Source organism: Mus musculus, chromosome 1 (genome assembly GCF_000001635.26).
Source record: "Mus musculus strain C57BL/6J chromosome 1, GRCm38.p6 C57BL/6J".
Lineage (NCBI taxonomy): Eukaryota > Metazoa > Chordata > Mammalia > Rodentia > Muridae > Mus > Mus musculus.
Window position 1 is genome coordinate 76,718,796 of NC_000067.6, and position 8,074 is coordinate 76,726,869.

Sequence of the window (8,074 nt, forward strand, 5' to 3'; positions counted from 1 at the left end):
CAGTCAAGAAGCAGGGCAGGCTGGTAGGGCACAAAAGAGATGATGAATTTAGAGAAAATTACCCTTGAAGACATAAATTATCGTACACTGTTTAAAAATTCTTGGAAACCAACGTGTTCGAAAATGTTTTCTGGGATAACAAGGAGGAAAAAAAAAGCTGTAAGAAAACAAGGTGTGTCTGTAGTTTCAAAGCTCTTTGTCCTGACTCATCTTTTAGCAAAACTGGTCATAGCTGCTCAGAAGTGATTGTGAGGGAGAGTAGAGCCATTCTTAAGCTTGCACAGTGACTCTCACCCTTCCGAATGCTGACACCCTTTAACACAGTTCCTCATGTTATGGTGACCCCCCAGCACAAAATTATTTCCTTGCCACTTCATAACTGTAATATTGCTAGTGTTACGAATCATACTGTAAATATCCAATACACAGGATGTCTGATACGTGATCCCTGTGAAAAGCTTCTTTGACCCCCCAAAGGGGTTGCAACTCACAGGTTGAGAAATACTACTCTAGCATGTCTGATTGGCAAAAGCTCCTGCCTGAATGTCTGCAGGCTTTCTGCGGATACAGCCTGATGCAAATGAAATTGTTCTCTTTACTGGTTTCTCTGGGCCTTAACCTCACCATCTCCAAGACTCCATATTCGCCAAGGCCAAGGACTGAGCTTTTTCTTATTATCCGTGTATAATGTTTATAATCCCTTTCCTTCTTCAGAGACCAACCTGATGCTCATTATAATTTTGGATTGGTATAAAGATTATGACTTTTCTTTGACCTCCTCCACACAGTTCCAAAATATAATAATAATGGCTTTATTATACTTTAATGTGTTAATGCAATGCTGATGCATTTCAAAAATAGTTTATCTGAGGTGTAATGATTATTAAATTTTCTTTTTTAAGTTAATAGTTTCTTGCTTATCTACTCGGCTTTTTCCCTAATGCCACAAATCTCCCTAAATTCAATACTACTGTATTCCTTTAGCTTCTTTTTGATCTGTACAAATTCAAAATGAGGTAGCAATCTCTGTCATGATATTCTGTGGATATTGGTGTTTCTCAAAGCAATGTTCTTATTCTTCGAGACTTGATGAAGCTTCTGTGACGAAAATATGGAAAGAACTTCTGGATCCTTTTGTGAAAAAAAAATCAATGAAAATATAACGATGAGGCATAATGTCAAATTAGTTCAATAATCAGATGAAGATAATGGGTAAAACTCTCATGAGGTGGTAAGAATGAAGGTTTGTGTGTGTCCAGGTTGCTACAAGAAAAAGTTGACTGATTTCCAACAGAAGAGAAGATGATATAGAGTTTATTGCATGCTCCATTAAGCTTTCTGAAAAGAAATCCAATTAACTCTGCCCTTCAACTTGACTCCAGTGCATACACACACAGAAACACACACAGAAACACACACACACACATACACACAATGTTCTGTGATATTATTCTAAAGATTTATAGTGATTGTTGTATAAAAACGAAGAAGATTGTTTAGAAAGCATTTCAAATAATGAGGCCTTTCCTCTATGCTAGCAATGTCAGAAGAGAGGAGGACATGGGGAGACAACTGGCCATTATGGTAAGTGCTGCGGGATGTTGGGCAAGGATGCACACAGAAGCAAAGTCAGCTCCAATGGGAATCATCAGAGACTCAGTGTACCAGTGACTGTCCTCATTGCTGAGATGAGATAGCTCACAGGAAGCACTTTAAGGGAAAATGGTTCTTTCTGGTCCATAGATGATGGGGACTCATTCTGTTATGGCAGTTAGGAAGGGTACGTGCAAGCAAAGAGCAAACTTCTTACTAGGCCTGGACTGTAAAACTTGAAGGTCCATCTCCAGTAAGGTCCATTTTCCTTCAGTAAGGTCCTACCATCTAAACATGCCACCATCCTCCTAAATAGTGCCACCAGTGGGGGGCCAGGTGTTTGAACAAGTGAGTCCATGGTGGACACTTCACATTTGAATTATAATACCATATTGAGAGCTGAACTAATTTTTGTCTAAGGTTAGAATTGGATTCTACAAGCCTGCACTCCCACCAACAATGGAGGAGTGTTCCTCTTTCTCCACATCCTCGCCAGCATCTGCTGTCACCTGAATTTTTGATCTTAGCCATTCTGACTGGTGTGAGGTGGAATCTCAGGGTTGTTTTGATTTGCATTTCCCTGATGATTAAGGATGTTGAACATTTTTTCAAGTGCTTCTCTGCCATTCGGTATTCCTCAGGTGAGAATTCTTTGTATTGCATACACTAGCAAGATTTTATTGAAAGGACGCAGATGTAGCTGTCTCTTGTGAGACTATGCCGGGGCCCAGCAAACACAGAAGTGGATGCTCACAGTCAGCTAATGGATGGATCATAGGGCTCCCAATGGAGGAGCTAGAGAAAGTAGCCAAGGAGCTAAAGGGATCTGCAACCCTATAGGTGGAACAACATTATGAGCTAACCAGTACCCCGGAGCTCTTGACTCTAGCTGCATATATATCAAAAGATGGCCTAGTCGGCCATCACTGGAAAGAGAGGCCCATTGGACTTGCAAACTTTATATGCCCCAGTACAGGGGAATACCAGGGCCAAAAAGGGGGAGTGGGTGGGCAGGGGAGTGGGGGTGGGTGGATATGGGGGACTTTTGGTATAGCATTGGAAATGTAAATGAGTTAAATACCTAATAAAAAATGGAAAAAAAAAAAAAAGAATTGGATTCTAGCCGGGCGTGGTGGTGCATGCCTTTAATCCCAGCACTCGGGAGGCAGAGGCTGGCGGATTTCTGAGTTCGAGGCCAGCCTGGTCTACAAAGTGAGTTCTAGGACAGCCAGGGCTATATAGAGAAACCCTGTCTCAGAAAAAAAAAAAAAAAAAAAAAGAATTGGATCCTAATTACATTCAGTTGCCTCAGGCCTGCTTGCAGAGTTGCTCACACAGAAAGATGGGAGAAGCCACTTGTACTTAAGATAGTAGATTCCCCAATGAAATACAATTCCTCCTCCTGCTTGTCCTGGTAGTTCAAGTTCTCCCACTATGTAATATGAGTTTCCCCAAGCACTAGCTTGGCAGTATAGAAGAGTGATAATAAAATGGATAAAATATTTAATTACCATATAATACAACAAGAGAAGAATGTAAAGTTTAAGTGGCTTCATTCTTTGAGTAAATATGAACTGAATACATACAATGCAGCACATGCTATATTAATCAATAGATCCTGTGAATGATCCACAACTCAACCTCCAACTTGTGCATGTTTTCAAACTTACAGATTAAAGACAAAAATGGACAAAGTTTTAAAAAGACACACATTCACCCATTACTGTCTGAAATCTCAGTATAAAGGCCTGTCATGTATTACATCAATCAGCACAATTGACCTCTTTGAAGAAGACTGTCCTGAAGCCTCTCAAGGCTGCTATTGATGACCTGCCTACCAGTTTAGGCAAGTGGTTAGTATATTCTGTATTTATATTAGTATATGCTAATTGGACATTATAATGGATTTCTGACATGCCAACAATAGGCTATGCTTATATCATGCTTCGCTTCCCTCCCCTTTCCCCTACTCCTCCCTGTTTACCACTCTAGTTGGCAGCAGGAACCCAAAAGAGCAGGGCCTAAAAGTGAGGCAGAGAAAGTCTCATGCAATAGCCAAATTTATTCAGAGCATCAGACCACTTATACTCTGAGGGTTAAGAAGAGTCACCTGTGTAAAGTATAAAATCACAAGGACAAGCTGCAGGTGGCAAAAGCATGGTTTTCCATAGAGGTATATATATATATACACACATACACATACACATACATATATACATTCCAATAACAATTCTGTGTTTTGAAGAAACTGGGGTCACAAGACTCTTGTCTTGTTTTCTCATTTTCTCACAAGCCTTCAGAATTGTCACAGGACTGCATTCTTGAACTGTGTTCAGACATGTAAGGTCCCCTTATTTTTTCCCATCTTCATACTTCCTTCTACTTTCATATCTCCACCTCTTAAAATCTAAAATCTCTGTATGAGACAGAACATTCCTCATCTGCCTTTCTAGACCTGGCTTTTTTGCCATAACATGATGATTTTAAACTTTGTTTACCATTTTCCTGCAAATAACACAATTTTGTTCTTTATGGCTGAATAGTACTCCACTGGGTATGAATGCTACACATTATATATCTATTCATCCATTAACAGACACAGCTAAGCTAACATGTCTATTAGAAGTAGTTCTGTAGTTTCCTTGTGTATATAGGTATATCTAATGGTAAACTGACTTCGACTCCTTCACCCATGATATAGTGAGATATTACAGTAGCAAATCTATTCATGTCTTTATTAATTTCTGACAAGAAAACATAACTTTGAATGGGGAACCACTAGTTCCTCTATTCAACAAGACATCCTTGGGAACTTCTGTCGTTAGCTATCTGACTGTATTTCTATGAGATTAATCTACCCCAATAGAAATGTGTCAGACATTTCACAGAAAGAGAGAATTCATTCAACATTCACCTTCTACACTACTAGAAAGTCAAAGTGTTGTTACACTTCTGCCTTTGGGATGAAGGACATTCCACCCAGGCCATAGTCCTACTAACAGCTTCCAGGTGCCCTATAGGAGGAAGAGCTATTGACAACAGTGAAGAGCAAATAGCCAGTAGCCTTTCAAACCGGAAGTAGACAATTAGGTGTCTTGTGGAGACTATAGAAGTATTCATTTCAAGGTCTGGACATGGCTAGTTGGTCAGAAGTTATTCCAGGGATGATTATCCTTTTGGATCCTTCTTTTCAACCTCACTCCTTAGACTCTAGTGAGGACAACAGGGCTCACAGTGTGAGTGTAATCTAGTCATCAGGCACAGCACCCAGACCCAGTACAGTGAGTGCCCTGTCAATTATAAAGTCATGTGAGCGTGTTAGCATAATGGCTAGGCTCAGGGACAAGGCAGGTGAATGAGAAGAAATGTTCAATCTGCACATGAGTGGGGGCACATGAACATCTTGGACCTTGGAGTCATAGCAGGATTAATTCACTCCCATAATTCTTGAACTAATAGGAGATAGGTTCAGAGACAGAGGATAATCAAGCCAATTTAAAAACAAATAAAAATCAAGATAGAGAAGTCATCATGTTTAAAGTTAAGGTGGCCAAATTCCCTCTCTTCTTGGGTGGTCAATTCTGATTTACGTTTTATGTCAAGGAGAAAAGTACTTTGAAAGTTTGTCTGGGTGTGTCCATCTTTATGCTGAAAGTGCTCTAAATCTACTTACAGTCAAGACTCACCTGAGAAAATGCAATCTTTATCTATTAGCAGACTACACTCAGTGTAACTGGAGACTGGCTGGGAACATTAACTGTGGAGTGAATACAACAACTTAGCAGTCATCATAGAATCTTGTCATGAACAATGGCCATGGAGGACAGGAGAGGTGTGATCCCAGCTTTTTCTAATTTTTATGAATCTATGCAAGGACTTACATGCAGTGGTATATGTTCACAGGCATGTGGTTGATATGCTGAGCTGTCTTAGCTCTTAAGGACCAGTGAACTTAGGCCTTAAATAATCAGGAAAATTGTACAGAGACTTAAAAAGCACATATAAAGAACCCCCCTTAAGGGGTATGAGCATATTTCATTGGGCACATATTTTATATTTTCACAGCATTTTCTTTTGGATGTGACTGGGCAGTAGGTATTTGAGGAAATTGGGAATGTTGGTTAATGAGTGTTAACACTTACATAACTCCTCAGTTCCTTCAGTTTTTCTTGCAGAACTTGTTTTTGTATTAGTCAATGAACTTGCACAATTCCATGTGTCAAATGTTTTGGCAAACTTCATAACTGGTTCTTCTCCAGCTTTAATTTTTGCATCTGGCAAGTGTTTCTGCAAACTCCCTGCGGTAGACAACCAGCTGCCTTGCAGTTCTCCCAGTGTCTGGGTAGAGCAGTTGCTCACAGTGGCTGTCTCACCATGTGTTATTGGCTTACTCCTCGCATCTAGTTAATGCTATGAGGCTGAACCTTGGTTAATTACACACAGAACTGATATTTTCCACGTATTGGCCTGGATCATATAAAATAAAGCCACCATTTTAACTCCTAATGTTTTTCCTCTATCCCAAATAGATCGTTTCTGGAACCTTGAATTAAAGACAATGATTGGGTCATTCTGGATCTCTCTGGCCTCCATGTTAGCAGCAGATTGGACTTTCTGAGAACAAGAAATAAGCCATTGTTCAAGTTATATAAGGTTTACAAATAATAATGACTTTATATCCTTTCTTAAATAATCTGTGTCTAGTTGACCCACACTGGTATTGCTTTCTTTTTGTCTTTGATATTCATGCTGCATCTACAGAGCTGCAGATAGCAGCTTTGCCTACTAAGAAAGCTATAAATAGCTCTTAGGCAATTGTGCACAGCCTCATGTACACAGGTCCTTCCAAGAAAGGCATTGCTTATAAATATGGCAATCAAGTGATAAGACTTGGTCAGTTGTAGTGGAGAATTTGGGAATCTTAATTCAAGACAAGCCTGTGTAGGGTGATTTCTCCAAGGTTGTTCACAGAAGGTAATGTTCACTATTATACAATTATTATGAGATTCTAAAATGAATTCACAAAGAGGCCAGGAGATTTGCTTTTGTTTTATATCTCTTCCCTCTTAATCTTTAAAGAAAGAACCGAACAAGGGTGTAAGTGTCTATGCTGGTTCCCCGAATACTCTGTCTCAAATGCTATGGGATGCAATCACAGCAGGGGTAGCTATAGCTGAAAAGAAAATATGTTGATATTCAAGGTTTTATAGCAACAGACTAAAAAAGCAAAATGCCAACACATGGTCTGATAGCCACAGTCCATTTTCCAATCTCGAACCTTGCAATGTATTTAATAGGAAATGAGAAATGATTAACATCACTGAGAGTCAATGACAAAACCCAGTCAAGTAGAATAAACTTCAAACAAGCAACAAAGAAAAGGCCCCAATTAAGAAGAAATCATATTAAGTTACTGCTATGGTTGCATTTCACAAGGTATTTGAGCTGATTTAAAGAAATGATGGGAAACAGAGAGGTCATCTAATTCACCAACATTGCAAATGCTTATCCACTAGCCTTTTCTGATCCAAGATAGACTTTCAGAGCTATTGGCCAAATGAAGTAAATTAGACAAGTGGATGAGATCTTTAATATAGTATTCAACATGATCATGTATTTCCTATATCTTCTGCTCAAATATTCTTTCTTTGAAGATATTTTAGTTATAATAATCTTTATTAATAGCTGACTGTTAAAATGGTTTTGACCAAAAGATAAAATAATACTGGTCCTTTATCTTTTTTTTTTTCCCTTGATGTACTGAATCATCAAAATTCAGTCTAGAAGCTATTGTCATTCCTTGCCTGCATTTAAACAGAATTGTAATTCCTAGTCCAAAGCAGAATCTTGTATCATATTGTTTTTGAGGAAGGGAAAGGATTTACCATTTGTGGATACACTTGTCTATGTTAAAGACATTTTACCACTTGGATGTTTTCTTTCTGGTAATATAAATCTCATTATAGCTGGGTGGTGGTGGTGCATGCCTTTAATCCCAGCACTTGGGAGGCAGAGGCAGAGGCAGGCAGATTTCTGAGTTTGAGACCAACCTGGTTTACAAAGTGAGTGCCAGGACAGCCAGAGCTACACAGAGAAACCCTGTCTCGAAAAATAACAACAACAACAACAAAAAAAAAAAAACCAACCAACCAACCAAACAAACAAAAAACAAAAGACAAACAAAAAACCAAAACCCCCCAAAAAATCTCATACCAGAGGCTTAAATGATTTTTTTCTAAGACAGGGTGTCTTTGTGTACCTCTAGCTGTCCTGGAACTTACTCTGCTGACCAAGCTGGCCTTGAACTCAGAGATCTGATAGCCTCTGCCTCCTGGTTGGTGGGATTAAAGGTGCACACCACCACCTAGCTTGACTTAAATGACTCTCAAGGATGGTTTTTTATTTACCTGATATTATAGAAATACAGAAATTATATTTAACAGCAAGTGGAGGGCTGGAGAGATGGAATAATGGTTAAGAG